Genomic DNA, 26,424 nt, shown 5'->3' on the forward strand with positions numbered 1-26,424 from the left:
ATTCTCTGTCCATTTGATACTAAATTTGATTTTCTTTTGTTAATATGTCTCTTGTCAATTTGTTTCTTAGTCCAGCCAGAAGTACCTTGAACAGCAGAGAAAATTCTTCCTCTCCAACAGTTGGCACACTCAACAGGACACCACTCACCTGACACTCTGCAGTAGCTGAGAGATCCTTGAGAAATCTGACAAACAGCTGACAAAAGGTAGAGATTTCAGGAGGCTGACATGGTAAGAAATCTTATCTGTGGAGTCTGATGGAGCAAGAGTGGTACAGGTACTTTTTCTCTCCTAAGTTTAGATTAGCAGCAGAAAATACTTTTTGGAACTGGATTTTTGCATTTAGTGGCTCTAATCCATTTCCTCCCATGGATGGTCTTCCTTTTTCTTTCCTTTTCTTTCTTTCTTTCTTTCTTTCTTTCTTTCTTTCTTTCTTTCTTTCTTTCTTTCTTTCTTTCTTTTGTTGTTTGTCATAAAAATGTCAATGTTCACAGTTCTCATCAGACCAGCATCTGTTTAGACAAGCTTTGCTGTGGTTAAAGCCTTCTGGTAAGGAATAATCTTGGAAGCGAAAGCTGCAAAATTGGCGGCACAGGTCAAGCACTTAAAAGCTGGTAGGGTGTTTACCACCTAACTCACAAACTACTGTGTTAGGATGAGTTGGTCATGGAATGGGTTAGATTGACATTAGGTCACCCATCGACCTCAAGAAAACTTCCATGCAATGAGGTTACTGTAAAACCACACATGTTCTCAGCCCTGCAGTACATCCCTCCTAGGTATTAGTGTGGCTCCAAGAGACCCAAGGCTTAGCCAAAAGAAAAACCAGATGAGGCTTTTCTTTTCATCTCATTCTATGTTCTAAGAGATTGGCTTTGTGACCAGTGGGATAGATGCACTTACCAGGGTACACCTTGGCGGCCAAATAGACTGGGGATCCAAGTCTTTCTATTTTTGTCCAGCTGTGCTGGCTCTCCAAGGTGTTTGTCATGAGAGGCTCCAGCCCATAGGAACCTTTGTGAGCTCAGCCTTTGTTGCTTGTTAGTTCTGGAAAGTCCCAATTTAATAGCACCTGCTCAGTGTCACAGATGAGCAGGTCTGTGACTGAAGGCATCTCATGATTTGTGGAAGTTTAGAGACACCATTTTCATTACACCTTCCTTACCACCTGTGCAACAAAGTCCTCTTCTTTCTTCAACTAATTTGCAGAGTAAAGTTCTGGAACTTGGAGACTCCCTCAGCTATGCCCTGTTAGGATATCTATTACATATTTAGTTAAACCATTAAAAGGCTTATTAAGTTGCTAATAATAGATCCTACTTGCCAATAGTCAGATGCTGGATCCTTTAAGTTGGTTATATTTAAAAGAAAAATATTCTTTATGGAGAGTTCACAATTGTGTTGTTTGTATAATGGCTAACCTTAGGGTCTCTCATGAGAAAAAGAAGAAATTAGACTTAAGTGTCCACTTCCAACATAAATTCTCTTTCTCTACAAGATTTAAAGGAAACACCCCAACCTCATTTCTAGGTTCAAGTATACAGGTTGCTCATGTAAATGCTGAAAACCAGGAAATGAATTTAACAAAATCACTCAAGAGTAGCACTGAAGCTTGCTTTGCTGCTACCTTCCAGGGCTCTATAATCAGGTTCTGCCAGTTTCAGACTTCCCTATGCAATGTCCTTTGCAGGTGTATCCTAGACATCCCCTGGCCCCCAGCTGCCACTGCAAGAGTTCATGTCCCCTTGTTACAGCAAATACTTCGTGCCCAGGAAGAGACAAGGCACATGCACTTGGGAAATGAGCAGAAGACTGTTTATTTCTCACCAGTGCCAGCCCAGCAAAGTCACCTCCAAAGGCTCAGCTCTGAACCTTGGCATCTGCCTCCTTTTATGGCTGGGATGGTAGGGGACTGAGAGACAAAAGAAAAAGGAGAGGGGACACTTATCAGTGGTGCTACATGAGTAGTTGGAGGCAAGAAAGATTACAGAAGCCAAAGGTATGCAAGGGGTGTATGCAGCCCCAGACATCTGGCTGACCTGTTTTATCTTGTTTTTAGTAGCTTTTCTTCTCATTCCACCCTCTTGATTCTTAAGCTGCTGTAGCAGACTTAGAGAAAATCAATTTATGGGGTCCAGGGAACCCTTTGCTGCCATGGGAGGAGGGGCTAAGACCATTCTGGCTTCTTTCTGCTGGATAAGGACATGGAAGGGAGGGGCCAGGCATCTAGTGTTCTTCATCATCCAAAGGAGAGTAGCGACAGCTAGAACGGTCCAACTGGAGCATCATCTGGACTTTTATAGCTTCTGGATGAGAGGAAACAAACCTGGGGAGCATATTAAGAATACAAGGACCAAATAGGAGGGTTATGAAAAGCATTAGGAGAGGACCAGCTAAAAGGAGGAGCCAAAAGGCCCAATTCCATATGTTACTCCAAGAGTTTCATGAATCTGCTAGTTCCTGTCTTCATCTGTTGATTCGCTTCCTTAACTGCTGGACCATATCTCAGACTAGCCCTGATTGGTTGACAGAGAAGCACCATTCTTCATTTAGGAAGAGACATAATCCTTCCCTTTTGGCAGTTAGCAGGTCCAGCCCTCTTCTATTTTGTAAGACTACCACTGCTAGGGAGTCTACTTGGTCTTGTAAAACCATCAGAGATTTGGTAACATGTTTTATGTCATCTGTTAGGTCCATGATAATAAGTGGTTGAAGAGATCAGGTTTGTTTCCTCTACTATTCCAGTGCCCACCCTTTTCGTTATTCCTAAGGCAATAAGAAAAAGTATGACTTGAATGGTTCTTTGTGCCTTGGGGGACAAGGGCAAGTATAAGTCATACATTGCATGGTGGGAGTGAGAAGACTCCTCTTGAACAGGTTAGGAACAGGAATATGCGTAGCAAGGACAGGAAGTAGGGCGATCCCATCCTGGGGTAGGAGTCGGTTATAAAGGTAGAGAACAACATGCAGAAAAGGGCATCAATCATAACGCAGATAATATGCATCTAAGGAGAATAATGCATCCTGACACTAGTAAGTAGAGGAAGGCTAACAAGAGTTTGTGACTGAGGTGCTAGTCTGTGGGAGTGACTTGGGTCAGCCCTACTGCAAAGAGTAGAGCAACACGTATTGAAAGAGAATATGAAATCTGAGAACCATGAAATCTGAGAGAGAACAATTTGTTACAGTTCATTTAAGTTGCTTGGTGATTTTCCTCAAGCTTCTGGTTACAGGGAGTTCTCAGGTGTTGGCTGCAGGCCACTTGTTGTCTGCTATCTTCCTAAGGGTGATCTATAGAGAATTATTCTGATTAGCCGTTACTTTCCATTTCAAGTGGTTGTCAGGTGACAGATGGGCTGCCTTTAATCCAGAATAGTAGATCCAGGTGGTTAGTCCTGCAACCTTGAGAGCTGTGGTCATGGTTAGCACAACTAGGTAATGTCCCTTCCAGGGAGGTTTAGGCAGTTCCTTTTTCCAGTCTTTTATCCAAGCCTGATCCCCAGGTTTGTGGGGGAATATAATTATTCCTAGGTGACATTCCATAGATGTCACTCATCTGTGTATCTCAAATACAGTTTTATTCCTAGGCAAAATAGGTATCCTGTCACTCATCTATATATCTCAAATACAGTTTTCCCTAGTCCTTGTAGTTGTTTTTATACTGCTAAATTACCCAGCTCTGTCAGGTCCCCCTTGAATTTGACTAGTGAAGGGGTCTTCCATATAGGATCTCAAAGGGGGAGAATCCTATTTTTGCCCGGGATGTACAGCATATTTGGAGAAGAGCTAGGGGTAGTATATCTGGCCAGGACAAGTTAGTTTCCTGACATAGTTTGCCATGGCTGATACAAGGGTCCAGTTCATATGTTCTCTGAACTCTGGGGCTGGTAGGCTGCTTTTAAGTACCTTTGGATGTCTAGGGCTTTGGCTACTTGTTGCACCACCTCAGCCACAAAGGCTGGGCCATTGTCTGAGCTTATGGTTAACAGTGTTCCATGTCTGGGAATGATATCCCTTAGCAAGGCCTTGGGTACTTCTCTTGCCTTTTTGGTGAGTGTGGGATAGACTTTAACCCAGTCCAAAAACATGCAGATTAATACCAAAAAAATATTTGTATCCTTTACTGGGTCTTATTTTGATAAACTCTACCTCTAAATCTTTGAAGAGTGCCTGACCACAGTGTTGGATTTCTATGGGCCCAGTGGGGCCTTGCTTGGCATTATTTTGAGCACAGAAGAGGTGGCATTGAGAGACCTACGTGCAGAGGGATTAGAGTCAAGCAATTACATAGTAATGGCTTAATAAGGTTTCAAGGGCGTTTTTTCCTAGGTGGCTAAGCTCATGCTGTAGGAGAGCCACCTGGTATGCTAGCTGCTCCAGTATATAGACTCTTTGGTCTGGAAGTACCCACCATCCTTCTTTTGTCTGGCCTTTTTCCTGTTGTGCCCATTTTGTTTCTTGGATTGTGTACTTTGGGGAAGTTGGCAGTTCTGGGGCCAGCATGATTTTTGAGGGTGTTGTTTGTTTTTCTGCTGTTTGTTTAGCTGTGGTGTCAGCTTGTCGATTCCCTTCTGATGCTGAGTCCTTTCCTCTGGTGTCCCTTGCAGTGGATGACCACTACCTCCCTTGGTTCCCAGACTGCCCTTAATAGCTTTAGGATTTCTTCCCAATTTCTGATTTCTCTTCCTCCTGCGGTCATGAGTCCTCTCTCCTTGTATAGAGCCCATGTACACGTAGAGTGGCAAAGGCATAGTGCGAATCAGTGTATATGTTGGCCTGTTTGTCTTTCCTGAGTTCTAGTGCTCTTAGTAGGGCCCACAGTTCTGCTTTTTGGGCTGACCATCCTCGTGGAAGGGCCTTTGTTTCTGTGACCTCAAAATCAGAGACTACTGCATAACGAGCATATCTTTTGCCTTCGTTCATGAAGCTTCTGCCGTCAGTGTGCAGGATGAGGTCAGGATTTTGTAAGGGTCTGTCTGATAGGTCAGGTTGGCTAGAATACACTTCATCAAGTACCTCTAGACAATCATGTTCTGGGGACCCCACCACTGTGGGCAAGAAAGTGGCAGGTTTAGAGTTTTATAGCTTCCAGTCTTATTCATGGGTTCTCACATAACAGTCCCTGATATTGTATGGCCTTCTGGCATCCATCAAGGTAATAACAGAATGGGGAACCTTAACATTTAGGTTTTACCCCAAATGTGATTTTGTCTGCTTCCATGATTGAAAGCGTGGTGGCTGCTAGTGCCCTCAGACAGTGTGGCCACTGAGCCAATCTGCTTTGAAAGGTATGCCACTGGTCTTTGCCAACATCCAAATTCCTGGGTGAGAACCCTCAGGGCCACTCCCTTCTTAGGTATGAACAGATTGAAATCTCGTGATACATTTGGGACTCCCAAGGCTAGTGCCTCTGAGTTTTGTTATGAACTCCTTTTCTTGATTAGGGACCCAGAAAAGGAGTGCTCTCTCTTCCCCTTTCAGTGCCTCATATATAGGTCTGGCCAACTCAGAGAACCCTGGGATCCGTATTCGACAGAATCCTGCTGCTCCCAGGAACTCTTGGACCTGCTCGCAGGTAGTGGGAACTGGAATGGCACAAACTGCCTGTTTCCTTTGGGCTCCCAGCATCCATTTGCCTTGGGTAATTTTGAAGCCCAAGGATTTAACTTCCTATTGGCAAATCTGTGCCTTTTTCTTTGACACCTTTTTCTTTGATATCCTGCCTCTGCTTATAGCCTGAATAGGGCTCTGGTTCCCTCCCAGCACTGGGTCTGCATGGGACTGGCTAGCAGAAGATCATACCTTGGAGGAGGATGCATCCTAGGTCCTGTCCCAGAACCTGGCTAAATCATATGCCAAAGCCCAGCTGAATAAGGTTGGTGAATTTTTTGAATCCTTGAGGCAGTCTAGTCCAAGTGAACTGTTCCTTTGCCCCTGTGGTAGGGTTTTCCCATTCAGAAGCAAATAGGGGTTGGCTATTAGGCACTTGCTGGAGACAGAAGAAGGCATCTTTTAAATCTAGGCATGTGAACCATCCTGGTTCCAAGGGTATGAGTCCTAGTAAAGTGTATGGGTTAAGCAATACTGAATGCAGCATGACGGCTGCTTCATTAGTGGCTCTTAGGTCCTGCACAGGGTGGTAATCATTTGTCCCAGGTTTTTTCACGGGCAGCAGGGGAGTATTCCATGGGGACTGGCATCATTTTACAAGTCCCATTTGAGTAGCCTGTGCAAGTGTGTCGGGATCCCCAGGTATGCCTCTCGTGGGACTATATATTGGCATATTTTGACAGGTTGGGATCCAGGCTTTAGGTCAGTTAATATCAGGGGGTGGTTTTTTGACAGACCAGGGGGTTTCCTTCTACCCCAACTGAAGAGAATTCAGTTTCTAGCTTGGGGGCCACAGTTGGCTCACTGGGAGGGGAAGTATATAATCTCTATTCCTCTTCCCATGGAATCATCAGGGACAAAATTATGGGTTAGGCTTTTTTGTTTAGGCACAATTGCATCTGTCCATCTGAGGAGAAGGCCATTACTGCACTCAACTTTGCTAGGAGGTCTCTACCTAACAGTGAGACTGAGCAATAGGGTAGATACAGGAATTCATGAACTACTTGGTGACTCCCCCAGTCGGGGACCACAAAATGGCCTTCCAGTTTGCACCCGTGAGGCTCCTGTGATGGTGACTTCTCAACCTGACAAAAGTGCCACCTTGTGTGTCACCACAGAGTGTTCGGTCTCAGTGTTGACCATGAAGTCTATTGTTTGGCCCCCCACCTTCATTTTGACCATGGGCTCATGGGGGCCTAGTTGGATAGAGCCCAGTCTTTCCTAATCAGAGTCCACTCCTGCCAGTCTGTTCAGGTCAGCCTCAGGTGGTTCTGGTTGGTAGCAGCTGAGTGGAGCAGAGGTTTTTGGTTTCCCTTTTTGGTGGTTAAGGCATTCATTTTTCCACTGTCCAAATTCCTTGCAGTAGGCACATTGATCCCATCCCAGTGGCACCCTTTTTTGTTCTTGCATCCCTCATGGTGTCTGGGGGGGGGGGCCCTTCCAGAGGGGGTCAAGGCAGCAGCCAAGAGAACTGCCTTTTGTTTCATTCCTCAGTCTGTCTCCTTTTTGGCAGCTTGTTCTCAGTTTACAAAAGCCTTGTTGGCATTTCCAATAATTCGTTGGCTTTTTTTTTCCAGTGAATCCTTCTAATTTTTGGAGCTTCTGTCTAATGTCACTTTGGGCCTGTACCACAAAGGCAGCATTGACCATGAGCTGATTTTTGAGGGCTTCTGGGTCGAATGGAGTGTAAACTCTGAAGGCTTCACATAATCTTTCATAGAAATCAGACAGACTCTCTTCTGGCTTTTGTAGGACCTCAGATACCTTTGCCACGTTGGTGGTCTTTTTGGCCCCTGCTTTTACCCTCTGGAGGAAGGCGAGTGGGTGTCTTTCTAATCTGGCCCTTTCCATCTCTGTGTTGGGGTCCCAGTGGGGCTCCTCCTGAGGCATAGCCTCCTATACCCAAGCCTCAACATCTAGATTCCCATCTGGTGCCTCAATGTGGAGCCATTTTCTGGCTTCAGTGACAATTTGTTGGCATTCTTTTGTGTTGAAAAGGGTAAGAAGCTGCTTACAGTCAACCCAGACAGGGTGGTGAGTCTGGATTATGGATTCTAGGAGATCTATCATTGCCTGTGGCTTCTCAGAGTAGGGTGGTATGTGGTGTTTCCAGTAGAGGAGGTCAGTAGTGGAGAATGGTTGGTAGTAGAAAACTGATTCCTCCTTCTTGGAGGGTCCCATCAGGGCCTATTCCTGGGGAACCCACAATGGCATCTGTATTGCCATTGGGGCTTTGGACCTTGAGTCACAGACCTAAGGCATCTTCCTACCAGTTCAGGTGTCCCTGGCTGGGGCGGACCAGCTGCTGGTGGAGGCAAGACCAATGGGGGTGGACTGTCAGGCAGGCAAAGTTCCCATCCCTCGATTGATGGGGTGCTGGGGGCATATGGTGGCAGAAATGGAGGGATTTCTGAATTTTCTTGGAGGATGGGGGGCAGTTTTTTGTGCTGTGAAGTCTTCTTCTTGGCCCATGCCACTAAGACCCTACATTGTCCCTTACTATTAATGCAGAAGTGGACCCAAGGAGGCTTGACTTGGGCTATTTCCAGCCATTGATCAATGTACAGGGTCTCCATTAACTACTTTATAAACAGCTCAGACTGTGGGGACATCTAGGGTATCCTCAGGGGGCCAGCCTACACCAAATGTGGGCCATTCTAATTCACAGAGGGTATGTAACTTCCTGGGGGTCAATTTGACCCCATGGTCATCTGAAAATCCCTTTTTAAAATTCTTAATCATACATTCGGAAACAGTTGGTTTTGAGAAACTTCCCCCCCCCCCCCGCCCCGCCCCTTTCTAGTATACTAGATACATCCCTCCCAACGTATGGTGTCACAAGACAAACATGAGGGAAGAGATCCCTTCCTCCTCCTGGCCACTCCCCTCACGGGGATTTAGAGGCCTCTTAGCATTGGCAGGTCAGTATAAACCCTTGACTCCGATCAGACCTCTACAGACCTGATTCTGCCTTGAGCTGTATGAGGTCATCACGGAGTCGCAGGTTAGGACCTACTCAGGCACCGTAGCTGAGACTATGGAGCACGTGCACTCACACACACATTCAGACAGACTGCAGACTTCCACCCAGGACTTCCCTGTCCTATTTGGCGACTCTGTCACCCCAGAGGTGATCAGGCACCCCTTCTGACTCTAGGGTGGGCCTGAAATTGGTCCTGGGTCCCCAGGGACACTTAACCAATCCGATGTCCCATACTGGCAGAATTTTCTGATTCCCCCTGGAGTCTGTTCCAGCACAGCGAGGGCCAACTATTGCCAGGCCCAGCAAGGGTCCAGGTCCGGTTAAATCACTGGCGCCATGCCTTCCTTTCCATCCCCAGGGGCCTCGACACATGGCCTCTGACGATGGTGGCTCAAGGGGCCAGGGCAGCTGTCAATTTTCCTGGCCAATGTACCAAATGTTACAGCAAATACTTGGTACTGAGGAAGAGACAAGGCACATGCACTGGGGAAATCAGGGAAAGACTGTTTATTGCACACAGGTGCTGGTCCAGCAGAATCACTTCTAAAGGCTGAGGCCCGAACCTTGCCATCTGCCTCCTTTTATGGATGGGATGGTAGGTGCCCCCTCCCCTTTTTCTTTTGTCTCTCAACCCTCTATCAGTGGTGCTATCCAGGCAGTTGGTGGACACAGGAGGCAAGCAAGATTACAGAAGCCAAAAAGTGTGCAAGGTGAGTATCCAGCCTCCAACATGAGACTGGCCCCTCTTATCTTGTTTTTACTAGCCTTTCTTCTCACCCTGGATAGCAGATCTTTTAAATTATAAAGCTCTTTACCTCTATTTTTGAAAGATCCTACCAAATTTAAGGAAATCAAAAATTAAAAAGATTAATGACTATCCACGACTGCTCTTCACAGAGGAAGGAGGACCCCAAATTTCCCTGAGGCTCTCCTACAAATGATCTGTGAAAGGCCATTATTCAGGGACCAATAAAAGCCCAGTTGAGTTAAATACCCAGAAAAGCTTTTGTTATATAGACTTAAAGATATAAATCTATTTTATTCCATTTTAGTTAAAAATCTGCAATATAAGCAAATTTATTTAAAAAGATGGGCCAGTCCCTTGGTATTAAGGCTATAATCTAGTTCTTTGGGGAATTAAAAAAACTGTCTTTGTCTTACAAATCTCTACAGAGCCAGAAATGCAACTCCAGAAACAAGTCAAAACCAATGATTCTTGCAATTCACTTTGATATACAAGTGCTTTGGATTACAAGCATGTTTCTGGAATGAATTACGCTCTCAAACCAAGGTTTTACTGTATTTGGAATTTGGGCTCCTAATGTCTTCCCTACAGCTATTAGTAAAACAAAAGTTATAAGATTTTGTTTGCATCTTGTTTCTGTATGTATGTGAAATATTTTCCCTATCTGTAGATGGTATTGCTAAAATTAGTCAAGGAGCTCTGTTTAGTTATTTTAAAGGCAAGTGCTTATAAGGATTGGGCATTCCAAAATTCAGATGGATAGAAACTAACCCAAATGTATTTTCAAATCGGTGAGATCTGAGAAAATATTTGGTATCAAAGCTAATTTAAGGTTATTGGTTTAATTAAAATAAACATAAGACTCTTATTCTACCTGTTTGCCCAAAGTTAGAAAAAGACTGACTTTGTTAATGCTTTAAGGAAATGTAAATGAGATTAAAAGGTAAAAAGTTTGTTGGCAAAGCTTGGCAATCTGAAACTTTAAATTTTGCTAAGCTAAATGTCACTTAATTCATCATCATTTATTAAATATCTAGATGATTTCCAAATAATAAAATCTTTAGTACTAAACAGATTTACTTTTGTCTTATAGAGAAATTAAATAGGAGTCTGTTAGTAAACCAGGTTTTTGCTTTATTGAAAAATCATACTATAAAAAGATACCTTTCTAGACATTATGAGATGTATTCAAAAATTCCTGAAGAATATTGGTATAACAAACAGTTCACAATTACTTATGTTAAAGAGGAAGAACATCCTCTGCCCTTGAAGGCCCTTCTAGCTAAACTTGGAATCAAATTAACATGAGACAGATGGAATCTATACAGACATGAAATTCCAAAGACAGCGAGGTAACAGGAATAAAAAGAGGGGTAGGGGGTCGGAGAAAACCACTGGCAGGAACACAAAAGGAGATGTTTTGAAAACAAGGTTGCCCTATTTTGTAGGTAAGTTTCTTAGTTAAAGGGGAATTGAAACACAGTCCCTGTATTGAAATACAGGCCCTACTTTCCGATGTAACTTTAGGCAACTGAGGCTGAGGAAGAGAGCTTTTGCTGCATCTACTTGGTTTTGATTGCTTTTAACTAAAAATAAAGTTCATGCCTAACTGGCCCATCTTGGGGTAGACTGCCCTTGGACCCTACAGTTACAATTTAATTTTCACTAAGGGTTAAGAAGTCTAATAAATAAGACTACTGGAAATAATGAGGGAAACAACTCTGTGTGCAAGTGAGAAATGGGAATACATTTTTGTTGGATAAAAACAGGCCAAAATCTGAATGTAAGATAGAAAGTTGGAGAAGGTTTATGGAAAAGGAATCTTCAGAAATGAATTTTATATACAGTCAGTACTGGCTACAATTTAATATAAAAATACATTGATGCAAAAATAAAATTGTTTTCATGAAAAAAATGGTTTTCTTGAACTACTGATTTGTTCTTAAGAAATTGTGTAAACATGTTTTTCTTTACCTTTAAAGAAAACAAGAATTCTGTGCTTTGTCAACATATTTTCCTATGTCTAAGAACTAAATTTTGCTCAAAACTATAACCTTCTGTATTTGGCTTTGGTATCCTTTATTGTCAGTTTGATTAAATGGATAATTAAATCTGGTTTCATAATGATATGATCCTATCTTATCAAATGTCAAAATCTTTTCATGTTTGACCACAGTCCGAGATACTCCTGAGAGCTCCTGGGACATTTTAAAATTTTTTGAGAAATTAAACTAAGCTTTAATTATGCTTAATTAGTTAAATTAAGTATATTAAGTATGTTAAATTATATGGAAAGGTTTGTCAAATAGGTGATACTAAATCCTCTTGTATTTTGTACATAAATTGCATTTATGTAGTTATGTTATTAAAATAAATGTTCTAGGGGCACCTGGGTGGCTCAGTTGGTTAAGCGGCCGACTTCGGCTCAGGTGATGATCTCGCGGTCCGTGAGTTTGAACCCCGGTCGGGCTCTGTGCTGACAGCTCAGAGCCTGGAGCCTGTTTCAGATTCTGTGTCTCCCTCTCTCTGACCCTCCCCCGTTCATGCTCTGTCTCTCTCTGTCTCAAAAATAAACGTTAAAAAAATTTTTTAAAAAAATGTTCTAAAAATAGTACAAAACTCCTAGAAGTCTGATGTCCTTGTGTTATTATCTTGAAGTGTTGTACGTTACAGAAGTAAGCAAATATCCTTGTCAATTGCATTGTAATGAACTCTGAGATCTTTAACCATGGCCATTTGTAAGTCTTATCATTTACAGTTACTGTTTTACTGAGGCTATTGCAAATGTGTTAAACAAACTCTGAGAACAGGTTTCTGATAACCTTAACATCATAAAAATTGAACTGGATAAGAATTTCCAGAACTAGTGCAAATACTGTGTTCAAACAGAACAAAAATTAGTAACATGGGAGTAAAAAAACTGGAGAGGATAATTGTAATTTTTGTGACTTTTTTAAAAAGCCAGTAATATTTTAATCTGGAAAATATAGTCTTAAAAAAATTTTCTTTTCAGCTAACTGAATTTCCAGAAATTTGTTCACACAGATATATTCCAATTGAAACATTTATCATTTATCCCTACCTGATTTCAGAATCCAGAATTTTGAAACTGTCAATTCTTATATTTTTATGGCAATAAATTTTCATATGTTCAATAAGAATCCTTTCTTCTTGTGACAGGAAACTACTGGAAATATTGATTATATTACCAACGCTTTGACTGGAATGGCATGCTTGGGAGAAACATGCATAGGCTCAGATATGACCAGACAGCTTTAAAGAACTAAGCTGGATTTTATGGAGCTAATAAAGCCCCTGGGAAATATCAGCCTGATACTTGCTTACAGAATCCCCAGCAGCCTTACCAGGTGAGTAAAGAAGGTACAGAAACCTAGCAATATGTGGGAGACCTCAAGAAAAAGAGGAATTCACCCATATGTATAGCTATTGCAGGTGAGGTCTGATGACAAGTATTTGGCTTTGTTTCTGGCCTTGAGAGGCTGTTAAAAAAAAAAAAAAAAAACAACCCTTATATAAAGTACCAGCAAAGCAGGTTTTAAAGCTTCTATATGGTCAATTGCTATTCTTGTAGTACTTATGCAAATAATCAGGCCCAGTTTTTTTGAAACTAGATTTATTTTGCAAACAAATTAATATTGATTTGGCTGTCTTTGGTAGAAATGAGTGTGAATACAGAAAGAAAATGTTTTGATAACTTACCTGAGTAAATATTAGATTCGAATACTGTTCATTATAAACTAGACTAGATCCTGATTTCTTCTAGTTTCCTCCAATGCCTAGCTACAACTCATCAAATGAATATTTTCATTTTTTCTCTTATCTGAGTTGGATATATTTGAGAATTTAAACTTTCCTTTTTCCTGAAGCCTGCAAACTAAATATGAACAGCTTGATGTAAACGTCAGAGAAATCACAACAGCTCTTACTCTATCTAAAGATGCTTCAAGCTTGACATCTAGAAATCTTCTTGACTGGCTATTTTCAGAACTCAGAAACTGGTTTCTAATTTGGTTCAATTACTAACCATTGTTTTTCTTTTGTTTCCATATAAAGCCCTCTTATTTAATAACTGATTACTGGAACAATAGGGCTAACTTTGAGAACATACCTGCATCATCACTTCCTGAAAGAGTTTAATTGAACTGAATATCAGGACTAAGACTGGTTCAACAAGATGAAACCATCTACCAAATCAAACTTTAAGGTATGAAACTTCACATAAGTTTCGGAAGAGGGAACTATAAGGTTTAAGGCCAGTTTGCCCCAAATGGGCCACCTGGCATGAATGGGCCACAAAATGGCATGAATGTTATTTTGAGTTAAAAGCAATCAAAACGTAGCAGATTCAGGAAAACCTTTTTATCCTCCCTTTAGCTGCCTGCCTATCCCAGGAAGAGAGATATTACTAGAGATTCCTCTTTCTCTAAAGAATTTACCTGTATGATAGGGTAACCTTTGTTTTCCAAACATCTCCTCTTGCCTTCCTATTAATGGCTATCCTCCCCTACCTCCTTCTGTAGATCAAGATCTCATATAAGCCTCATGTGCCTTACTGTGTTTAGAATTTCATGTCTGAAATTACATTTTATCTTGGCCTGTTAATCTATCCCCTGTCAATTTGGTTCTTAGTCCAGCTGGAAGGACCTTGAACAGCAGAGAAAATCTTTCCTAATATAATCTTCTAAACCATCTTCCCTCATGACTCAGACTGAGTTTACAGTCTGCTTTAACTGTTCATCTGTTTTCTTTCCCATAGAAATGTCTCTTATTAAGTAACACGATTGCTTGTACCATATTGACCTAACTTTTGGAAGCCCACCTGTTACACAGCCTCCTGAAATGAAACACAACTGTTTAATTGAACTTACCTATTCTCAGGGTGATTGGGTGGCTCAGTCAGTTAAGCATCCAGCTTCAGCTCAGGTCGTGAGCTCACAGTTTGTGGGTTCTGGGCTCCTGTTGACAGCTCAGAGCCTGGAGCTTGCTTTGGATTCTGTGTCTCCCTCTTTCTCTGCACTTCTCCTGCTCATGCTTACACACACTCTCTCTCTTTCTCTCAAAAGTAGATAAAAGTTAAAAAAATTTTTTGAACTTACCTATTCTCAAGATTAAAAGACTGTTTCAGTGAGCTACAGAGCAATCTCTGTGAAAGTTACTGGGCAAATTTCAATGACAGGACAAAAGCAGAACAGAGTGTCCTGCCCCCAAAATAAACCTCTTTGGCATAAAGATTATTTTGAGCTAGTTACTTTTTAAATTTTTTAAGGTTTATTTATTTTTTGATAGAGACAGAGCGTGAGTGGGGGAGGGGCAGAGAGAGAGGGAGACACAGAATCTGAAGCAGGCTCTGAGCTGTCAGCACAGAGCCTGACATGGGGCTCAAACTCACGGACAGTGAGATCATGACCTGAGCTGAAGTCGGACGCCTAACCAACTGAGCCACCCAGGTGCCCCTGAGCTAGTTATTTTTAAGACAATAGCAGATGCAGGAGGAAACAAGTAGAAGTAATCGTTTTGTAAGGGTCATTGACATTTATAATGAAAATCTCCATTGATAAGGGTGTCTCCCTTTCTGGACCAGGAAGAGAAGGATGACTAAATCTCTAGAAACTCCTATCAACCATACCCTTGTTTATTCTGCTGTGACTGATAACCTCCCTAACATCTTTTGTCTTTACCTAGAGGTGGTTTTTAGGTGGTAGTTTGAGTCATTCCAAGGAGTTACTCAGGTTGCCTTGGTATCTCCCATATATACAGGAGGGGTAGTCATGTTATTAAACTCTGTTTTCTCTTGTTAGTCTGTACTTTAGGGGGTGGTATGGCCCAGCAACGAACCCAGAAGGGTAGAGCGAAAATTACTTTTCCTCCTCTACATAATGGACACTCAGACAGTATTACTGTTTCTTTCTGTCTTATGGAATCTTAGAGCTAATGTAATTAAATGTATGATTTCCAAAAATGTATCTTGATTTTATTGATATTCATTCACCTTTAGGGAAGATCTATCAGCCTTATCTCTGTGTTAAGTTGAAAGTTAATTAAAAAAAATAGTGCAAAGTATAACTCCTACCTATACAAATTAAGTTACTTTCAAGATATGGGAAGTTAGGTCTGATTGTATTTAAAAATGTGAACAATGTTTATGTAACTTTAGTTAGGCAACATCTGGAACTGATCTTCTGAACTTTGATTACCAGAATCAGCCTGATGAATCCCAGATGTTTAAACATGGCTGTGTTTCTTAGACTCACTGGATTATGAGAGTGAATACATGGAAGGAAGGGAAACATTTACAAGAACTAGGTGTCAAAGTGGCCAAAGGGGTATTTGGGTGTTGGCTTAGTTACAGGGGTAGGGGTTGTTACTTCTATATGAACATCCCCCTTTAAAGTTTAATACATGTTATTTTTTAAAAATGTCCAATGTCTGATAACCTCTATAGTATGTATTAATAACTTTCCTATTTGTTCCTGCAAAAGTATATTTTTGTGCATCTACTATAAAGTTTTGTGGTTAGAAAAACAAATAATAAACATTCTCTGCCTATGAGTCACTCAGTTTAGTAAAGGAAATGGGTATGTGAACAGTAATTATAACTGATGTATTAAAGGACTGAGCACAGAAAGTAACCAACAATGTCAGGGAAGGTAGGACAGTTTCAAAGAGAAGGAGACTTGGGACTCAGGATTTCTGTACATTATTTCTACAAGCTGTATTTAGCTGTGCTAATATAACTTCTACATAATTATATGTCCATTAGATTATGGGACCATTCATCCTGTCATAAAAATTATATTTAAAACAGCAATTTTTGAAATCATAAAACCAAAGTATTTTTGACAATGCAATCCAGGAACATAATGGTAAAACATGATTAGCAATCATATGGACTTCACATCATTTGGTAAAGGTTCTAGAAAAACAAATGTTTTAGCCTCTCTTTTCCACAAATTGTGCTTTTACATGAAGGAATGCCTTTTTCTTGCTCTCATGCTTACCCAATGTTGTGGACAGGAAAGTAAAATCAAGTGTTCTGAGTTCAAAATTGTTTTAGGAGCCTTAGGGGGAAATGTGTAACTCTTTTGTGACCTAGTTTAGTTTTCATAAAATCTCCATTTTTCCTCCCAAGTAAATATCAAAACTGAGTGAACAGAAAAATAGGAGAGGAACCCAAAAGCGCTATGGACAGCAATTTTGAAAACAAAACAAAAACCCAAAACTAAAATGCGTTTGTATTAGCACAGTTTCAGAGATAAAAGAGAGGGATTAAGTATAAAATAATAATGTGATGACAAGAATAGAAAGACTAATTCTTATGCAAAAGTTTTCAATGAAAACTAATGGCACATCAGTCTCAAATGTACTTCAACTCCTTCCTTTTGCCAGCCTTGACTAGCAATTTCACAATTTTATATTATATTCAAGGTCTCAATACCTACTTCTCTATCACACATCAAATCTGAACTGCCCATTTAGTCTTGTAAATTGTTTCCTCTAAATTAACAAATCTACCTATGTCCACCTGCAGAGAACCCATAACAACAGACCCAGGCTTTTCTTTCTTTTTGGACAGTTTCCTGAGCCTTTTACTCTTTACCCAGAAAATTCTTATTGTGAAAAATTGACCTGACTAGATCCATTTCTAAAATAGAGCCAGAGTGGTCATTACAGAAAAACTGCTTTACACATCCTTTGTTTAAATTGGGCCAAAACCTTTGGACTAGACAAACTGGCAGATGTTAGAGAAGTCAGTGGGAGAGTGGACGTTCTGATCACAAGACTAATCTTGTGGACCTCCTGAAGATGAAACCAGTAGCTAAAACCAGCACTCAATCAACAGATAACCCAAAGTAGTTAACATGTTAATAACCCACCAAAAAAATATTTCTGTACTTCAAATAATGGAAATGCTCCTTCCTTTCCCTCATAAAAAACCCTGGCTTTCACCCAATAAGTTGGACACTATTTGAGTTTCTCACTGAATCTGTGCTCCCCTTTAATCCCAGAATAAACACTCACTTGCCTCTCATTGTGGCTTTTTATTTTCAGGTTGACACTAATCTTTCAGTTCCTTAGAAAGGACTCCCTCATTCACTCTAGGGTTGGTAAAATCTGATAAAGTTTTGGGGGTGATGGTGGGTGGTCTGGAGCTGATGGCCAATAAAGAATTCTTGAGGATGTCTCTGGTGTGAAAAGGTGCTTTTATTAAAGCACAGGGACAGGACCTGTGGGCAGAAAGAGCTGCGCTGGGGTCATAATATATACTGTCAGGTTGGGAGGTAGTCAGGGATAGAGTAATTCTCTAAGGTATTTTGGGAAGCAAGGTTTCCATGACCTTGAGGGGCTAGCTGTTGCTAGGGAAATGCCATTTATTACCATGGGACCCTTCAGATATATATGAGGGGGCCATAAGCCTGGAGTGTGATTGCCAGCATATATCTTGGGGGAACTGAGATAAAAGAAATTTCCAAAGAAATTGTTATGTGTTAAAATAGACTTACAAGATTCTCAAGATTGGGATAATGTTAAGCTTAGATTCTTTTGCTCCTTGCAAAGTGTCATCATCAAGGCAGCTGAGCTCCAAAAGAGAGGTCACTGCCTGTTTCAAGGACTTATCAATGGGTTATAGACAGTAAGGGAATTTGATTTTTCATTTGCCTTTGTTTCCCATATTGCCATGGCAAGCACTTAAGCCCCTTTCCTTTGTTCTTTGGTAGCCATGAGTGTCTGAGGAATATCACACATACTCCACCTGGTGGTGGTGGTGGGGGGGGGGTGCTGCTAGCCTGTACTTTGCTCTCAGCTTGCCCCACACTCCATCAAAATCCACTTGCTACTTATGTCTGTATTACCCCATCTCGTGGTCCCCATGACACCTGAAATGCACACTCAGCACCTTTCTCACCTGACTAGAAGTTCCAGGAGAACTTCTTTTAGATCTGTATTCCTCATTTTATCTCCAGCTCATTGTACTCACATAGTAGATACTTGTTGAAAGGAATACATTCAATATCTTTATCACCGGAATAGCCTATGCCCTTATAATACATTGATCTATTTGGAAGGTACATCTTACACATTGGTGCCTTCAACATACTGTTCTGTCTGGACTAACTTCTCAAAAATGATTACTTCTTCACCTTCAGGTCTCAGCTGCAACCCTACATCTTCATGGAGAACTTCCCTCATCTATCTAAAGGAGAGAGTTATTTTCTATTTATTTTGTTTTCTTTATGGTGTTCCTCACAATTTATCATTATATATTGTCATTTTTAAACCTATTCATTTGCTAACTTCAGGGAAGGTTTGGGTCATCCTGTGCCTAGCTGGGTGTTTCATACACAGGCAGATTCTAATTTTTCTTTAGTAAATAAATAGAAGTTGCATATGTGAATGGTGAACATTTCTCTAAATATATTGCATATTTCTTAGGCACAGAGCTGTGGCTTTTCTAGTTATTCTAGAATATAGAATATTCTATTATATTCTAGTTATTCTAGTATGCTGTTATTCTAGTATATAGAATGCTTTATATATATTAATTTTTTAAATTACTGTTAAAATGTTTTAAAATCATCGAAAAGAAAATTTGCAATGTATTAGTCTGTCATTTACATTCAAGTCTAAGGGAGATGAATTGCATGTATAAGACAGGAAAAGATCAATTACCAAAACACAACTATGTAACTTCTATTTAGTAAAAATTAATAGCTGCTGTACAAGGTGCTATTGCCCTCTCTGAACAAGACAAGCCATCGACTCAAGGGTATTGTAATTGGGGTAGCCATCATTTTATCCTATGATGGAGTTGAACTTCTGTTTTCACCTATTAGGAGTAGCAGCAAATTCAGATTAATCCTCTTTCCAGAGGTCCCCTAGGCCAAACACTCAGGGCCAGACTCCCAGTGCTGCCCTTGGGAATATGTGCCTCAGATTTTCAATTCCGATGTGCAGAGCCTGAGGTCTTCAATGATGTGAAAGCTTGTCCTCTCCTGAAGCTCCTCACCAGGGACTTGTGAAGCCAGGGGCAAAGCTGTGTCATCTGTTAGAGCACTTCCAGGTGCATTGGGAAAATGCCTCTATAAAACCTTCTTTTACTCTACTGGCACAGTTATTTCCCAGGCCACAGGGGAGTGTAGGGAAAGATCGATCATTTTCTTTCTATCCTTCTAGGTTCCTGGCTGAGGAACTTTTTATAATAGAAGACTAACAGGAGAAAAAAATAAGTTTAATAACACGTATACCTTCTGTATATATGGGAGATACCCAGAAAAACCAAGTTAAACTACCTGAAATGGCCCAAACCACCACCTTAAATACTATCTCCAGTTAAAGACAAAAGAAAGATGTTTTGGAGGGGAGGCTAGTTATGGGAGATTACCAGGGAGAGTGTAGTAATAAGGGTCGGATTTGTTATGCAGATTTAAGTTGTTACCCTTCTCCAAGGAGAAGAGTTTCTGAAGATTTAGAGTGACCTTCTCTTCCAGATACCAAGAGGGAGACACCTTTACAAATGGAGATTTCCTTCATAAATGTAAATATCCCTTACAAAAGGGCAATTTACACTTTGTTTTCAGAGATTCTACTGATGCTCAAAATAATCTTTATGCCACAGAGGCATATTTTGGGGCTGACGTATCCCTGCCCCCTTCCACAGTTCCCAAGAGTGGGGCAGGATTGGAATGAGCATCTGCTGACTCCTAGGCTCAGATTCCACTTTCCCAATCCTGGGGCTCCTCTTAGTTTAAACTAAGAAATAGCTTTGTTCTGTTTCTTCTCCCAGGAAAATGGGGCCTCCCAGTTATACCAGTATTTGTCAAGTAAAGCAACTTTTACTGATTCTAAGTATATTTCTCTGCTGAGGATAGAAATGAGTTGGAGTTTGGAATGTACCCTATCTCAGCCACACACCCAGCCTCTTCTGAAAGAGGTGGGCCTTATTTTTTTTTCTATTCTTTCCCCTACCCTTTAAAACATCTTTCTTGCTGAGGCAGAAAGGGGAAATTTCCCCAGTTTAATCTATGTTAGGACAATCTCAACATGTTAGGAAAATGAGATGTTTTGTAACAAATGAATTACTAAGGTAATAAATGATATGTGCAGAAGGGTACCAGAATATGCCACCCACAAATATACCTCTTTGGCATATGGATTATTTTGAGCTAAAGGCCACTGAAAACCAGCAGAAGCAGGAGAAGCTCTAAAAACACAGCCTAAGTTTTCCTTTGATAAAAGAAATTTTCATTTGCAGAGATGTTTCCTTTTTTAACCACACTTTCTCTGCTCATCTTCCCTGAACTTTCTTCCTTGCCCAAAAGCCCCAAATCCGTTTACATTTGTTTAACTTAAAATAAACCCAAATTGGTGTATATTTGTGACGCTAATATTAGTAAACTTCTGCTTGTTTTCTCTTGTTAACCAACCGATCTTTGGCTAGTCTAATTCCCCAAACTGGACAATCTAAGATGGAATTTTTTTTCCTCCCCTTTAGTAATTGGGGTAGGGAAATGACATTTGGTTGCAGGAAAAAGTATGATTATGGAGAAAATAACCCTGGAATTGAGAGCAGGACAAAACTTGAGCCTGTAGAAATGTGACAGAGAACACAAAGTGAATGTCATAATCCAGGAAAGATAAAGCTGGTAAAAAGCATGGGACGTGACAGGAAGAAAGGACTGGAAAGTTAGTGGTGGAGACAGATCATAGACATCCTTGATTAACAAACTAAGGAGCCTCAAATTCCGTTGGGAAAAATAATTTTAAGGAGGCCTGTGGTATATATGTAAAAATGATGGGTTTGTTAGCATTGTTGGAAACTTAAAACGATGACGTTTTGGGATGATTATGGGGCGGTCCAGAGCCAACAGCTGAGAAAGAATTCTAGAAGACATCTTTGGTGCAAAAAAAGTGGTCTTATTAAAGTATGGGGACAGAACCCATGGGCAGGAAGAGCTGCACTGGGGTCATGACTGGTTATATACCTTCAGGTTGAGAAGGGATTAGGGATAGAGTAAATCCCTAAGGTATTTTGGAAGCAAGGTTTCCAGGACCTTGAGGGGGCTAGCTGTTACTGGGGAAACACCATTTATTAGCCTTTAGTAAAACCTCAATCATGGGGCCCTTCAGATGTATATCAGGGGGCCATAAGCTTGGAGTATGATTGCCAACCTATATCTTGGGGAGTTTAGATAAAGGAACTTTCTAAAGAAATTAATGTTAAGCCAAGATTCCCTTTTGCTCCTAGCAAAGTGTCATCATCGAGGCAGCTGAACTCCTAAAGAGAGGTCACTCTAAAGTTTTCAAGGATTTCTCAATGGGCTGTAGGCAGTAAGGGAATTTAATTTTTCATTTGCCTTAGTTTGCCACATTTCCATGGCAAGCACTTAAACCCCTTTCCTTTGTTCTTGGGTAGCCAGGAGTGTCCGAGGAATATCACACATATTCCACCTGGTGATGGTGGGGAGGGTGCTGTTAGCCTGTATTTTGCCCTTAGCTTACCCCTCATCAAAAATATTCTAGGATAGGAATTAATGACAACCTGATTGATTGACTGATTGACTTAAAGACAATCTTAAACTCCATGTTCAGCACAAAGCCCAATGTGGGGCTTTATCCCACTACCCTGGGATCATGACCTGAGCCCAAATCATGAGTCGGACACTCAACTGATTGAGCCACTGGCTGCCCCAATGAGAACCTAATTTAAAGTAGAAGTAGTGGGAAAGGAAATAAGAAAAATGCAATGAATTACAGAGTTAGAGTGACTGGTAGTGTTGAATCTGAGATGAGAGCAGGGTCAGAGTGGAGGAGATTGTATAGCACTTCCTTGCTGTCTCTGTGAGATTGCTGATCTGTAGAGTGCCAGCAACCAGTCACTTAATACCATCATGGTTCAATAGCAGTGCCTTATTCCCAAACTCCTGTTCAAAAATCTGCATGGAGCAGCATTCTAAATTAAGCTGGACCTCAAAGTTGTATCCATATCATCTGTGTGTCTGAGCACATGGCTTCCCCAGGTAGCATCATTCTTCTAAGCTAAGCCTTGGTCTGCCTGACCAAAGAAACTTTTTTTTTTTTTCTAAATAATTTTTTTAAGTTTATTTATTTTGAGAGAGACAGAACACATGGGGCAGAGAAATGAGAGAGAGAATCCCAAGCAGGCTCTGCAGGGTCAGGGCAGAGCCCGATGTGGGGCTTCAACCCATCAAACTGTGAGATCATGACCTGAGCCCAAATCAAGAGTTGGATGCTTAAACGACTGTGCCACCCAGGTGCCCATGACCAAGGAAACTCTTAAAGAAAAATGGCACCAGATGAAGATTGAACTTTATGTAACAAAGTCATTCCTACAAGTATAATTAAATCCATTTATAAAGAGTGTATAATAATAATTATGCATATACTGTGCTACTTCAACAGTTGTTAAAGTGATGTAAATTTAAATTAAGTAGACGACTAGATCTCCTATATACAAACAAGTTCAATTTCCATGAGCAAACAATGCTTTGTTTCTCTGACCAACAATTTAACAGATTTAACAGAATGAACCAGTTTCTTTTTTGCTGTTCTGGCTGTAGGAATCCATGTGCATAGGCTGTGGACACAATGTACATGTGCCATGCTGGCACAAATAAACACAATATGGTTGCTACTCCTCATGGAGTTTATATTAGGTATTTTAGTCAGTATTGTCCGTATTCAGAACTTTAAAAGGAACACAAAAATTCTGTGAAGCTCTTTTACAACTGAATTTCAATAAAAAATACAACTTTTTAATGATTTGTATGGACAATCCAACATGGTGTAAGCCTTTATATAAGGGACATCTTAAAATTTTGTGTTTTTTCTCCCACCTCCTTGCATTTTAATAACAAATATGTTGTTACTTTCTCCCAATGCTACTTCAAATAATCAATCTGAGCTGTAGAAAATGCTGGAGAGTTTCACCTCAAAAGAAAATTTTTGGCAAGTTTTGAGTAAAAACAGAATTATAATAGAAACCACGATGCATACCTCTACCGCTGAGAGCAGACCTCATGTTTTCACAGTCACCCAGCGCTAATGCAGCAGGAGGGCCTTACCCTGGATTCTTTGTGGCTCCAGACTACTTTATTTCCTTTCTTCTCACCATAGGAGAATGTTTCCTTTTTCCCTGCATCTCAGGGCCTATGAGACAACATTAGCCCTTCTGGCTGTATATCTTTCTATTTATCTTTTCTCTTTCTTCTGTTTGGTCTCTTATTTTCTTATTTCTGCTTCTGTGTGAACAAGACTGGATTCACTTTTCCCTTGAAAGCTGAGGGAATAATAGTTCCTAACCACTTTGAATACCTGTTATGTGCCAGATATCACAGGTGCTTTTCATCCTTTATTTATACTTCTAATAAAACAATCCTGTGAGCAAAGTGTTGATATCCACATTTTGTGGCTGTGGAAACTGAAGCTCAAAGACTAAAGAAAATGGTAAAGGTCAAGCAGTCAGTTAGTAGCCAAGTTGATGGAAGACCTGAGGACTGTTGCCTTCCAAAGGCTGCTCTCTCTTTACTATGTTAGGAGTCTATCCACCTGGCATGAGTTAACTTCCCAGGCGTAACTTCTAGTGAGGACTATGGGACTTTTGTCTTTATGTAAAGATGAAGTTTCTTCTTTAATTTTGCTACCATGTCCAGACACTATACCTACAACTGAGAACCCACTAGACTGTGTGTATTCTTGTCTGACTTCAAAGGTTCTGCTCTTTGCAACTTGTCATACTTCCTATCAGCATGATTGATCAGTTATCATCCATTCACCAACTGCTGGAAGCCAGAGTAAAGTTTGAATTTCAATGGCCAAATATTTTTGAAGTGCTTTCACACTTATAATTGGAAAATTTTGATTTACCTTAAGTACACCTCAGGAAAAACAGCTTAGAAAATAACAGCTAAGACAGTATCTATCAATCAGAATACAATTATAAGAAGCAAAACTCTAGTGTTTTGAAGCAGAGAAGGATTCAAAACAAAGAAGTAGTTCCTAGGAAGGGACTCTTGGATTGAGCCTCAGACCAGCAACAAGGAACCCACCATCAAAGAAGCTGCTTCCTCTGCCGCAATCAAGGGGTAGGAATCACAAGACCACCACAGCACCTAGCAATTGCTGCTGGGCATCCCTATGTTAGCGAGTGGGCACTGGAGCACCATTTCAAAAAGACTCAACATCTCCAGCTATGACTGTCCCCAGAAAAGGGCAATACATTGGCTTTTACTCCACTTCCATCTTGTGGACTTTGCCTAAACCGATCTCACTGATAAACTGTATCTAAAACCCTAGTCACAAGGGAATTTGAAATATAATTTTTAGTTTTCTAGTTGTTTGGCAGAAACTGCTTTGTAGAAAGCACATGGAAAAGAGGACCAGTAAGCCAATTCTTCCTAGTCGACAGAGGCGTATTTGTAAGGTTTGTTTTCTATTACAGTGAGATAGAGATACCTATAATAACATAAGCTCAAAACACACCACGTGAGCAACTCAATTGCTTTGATGATTAGTGTCCTGCTTTACTGGATGTGTACAAGTATTTATGTTTCATTGAGGATATTATTTGACAAAGGTTTTCCTTTCTCAAATGCATAAATGACCTGTTAACTGGAGGGAATCTGTCTTAAACACTCTGACTCCAGGTAGAGGAATTCAAAGTGTAGAATATAAGCTCTACAACTGTTATAGTACAGAGAGACTGGAAGACAATGGAAGAATATCTCCTTGGAACATGCTTGGCCTGTGTTATATTTCAGAATAAATTAAAAAAAAACAGTATTGCTTGGAATCTAAAACCAATTCAAAGCAAGCTAATTAATTGTTGAGAAGTCATTGGATAGTGGGATCACTAAACAACAGAAACCTAAGGTTCATTATTTGTCTAAAGAGAAAAAGTTTCTAGAGATTTCAAAAATAGTTATGGTAATGACACAATTCAAGTTGACAATAGAATGAAGATTAAGGTATAAACTTTTCATATCTTTAAATGATGCTTGAAACTAAGTATCCCCCTTAACCAATTTATTGCTAGAAATAGTTATAGAAATAAAAAGGGACATTTTATACATGAGAATTCTTTCTTTGAATTACGAAGTAGACTATAAACTAGTCATTGCAAACCACTTTATCAAACATACTTATGTTTAAAATGTAGTGAAAGAGACAAATCATCAATCTTCTTTGGGAAAAAAAGTTAATCTTTAAGAAGTCTACATATATTACCAACTTTTAAAATCTGTATAATGTAAAATTCTATTTTGGTTCCTTTAAATGCATCTTTATCTTCTTTGTCTACTGTTTCTGACAGGGGTGGTGGGAAAGGTTCCTAAGGCTATTTTGTTCCATTTTTCCAAAGCACTTGTAAAAAGATTTTCATTTTTGAGTTGCTATTAAATAACTACAAATGTTTTAATTTCTTATCTACTTGGCTAATTGATTTAAGAATTTGAGTCCTGGTATCAGCTTTAGCAACATTTTCTAGGTAGCTCTTTTGAGGCAGGGAAACAAAAGCAAAGATTGACAATTGGGACTACAACAAAATAAAAACCTTGTGCACAGCAAAGGAAACAATCAATAAAACTAAAAGGTTACCTACTCAATGGGAGAAGATATTTGCAAATGACATATTCAATAAATGGTAGGCATCCAAAATATATAAAGAACTTATACAACTCAACACCAAACAAAAAAAAAAAAAAACCAACCCCAAAACCCACCATCTATTTCTCCAAAGAAGACATAAAGATGACCTACAGACATATGTAAAATGCTCATCATCGCTCATCAGGGAAATCCGAATCAAAACCACAATGAGATATTATTTCACACCTGTCAGGATGGCTAAAATCAAACACAAGAAGCAACAATACTGGTGAAGATGTGGAGAAAAAGGAACCCTCATGTACTGCTGGTGGGAATGCAAACTGGTATAGCCACTGTGAAGGTTCCTCAAAAAATTAAAAATAGAATTACCATATGATCCACTAATTCTACTACTGAAGAATAGTCAATTACCCAAAGAATGTGAAAACAGTAATTTGAAAAG

General features: G+C 40.2%; 1 long non-coding RNA gene across 2 annotated transcripts in view; it reads left to right on the forward strand.

Annotated features, from left to right (window-relative positions):
• Positions 1-26,424, forward strand: part of LOC144615042 (uncharacterized) — a 46,358-nt gene continuing 19,934 nt past the window's right edge. The window contains exons 1-3 of one of the 2 annotated variants that reach the window (XR_013553386.1): positions 1-231; positions 12,519-12,706; positions 13,413-13,563. This is a non-coding gene — a long non-coding RNA (uncharacterized LOC144615042). The remainder of the gene's footprint in view (positions 232-12,518; positions 12,707-13,412; positions 13,564-26,424) is intronic. The other variant, XR_013553387.1, reaches the window with a different exon arrangement.

The sequence above is a fragment of the Panthera onca genome, chromosome F2, assembly GCF_046562875.1.
Source record: "Panthera onca isolate mPanOnc1 chromosome F2, mPanOnc1 haplotype 2, whole genome shotgun sequence".
NCBI classification, from domain to species: Eukaryota; Metazoa; Chordata; class Mammalia; order Carnivora; family Felidae; genus Panthera; species Panthera onca.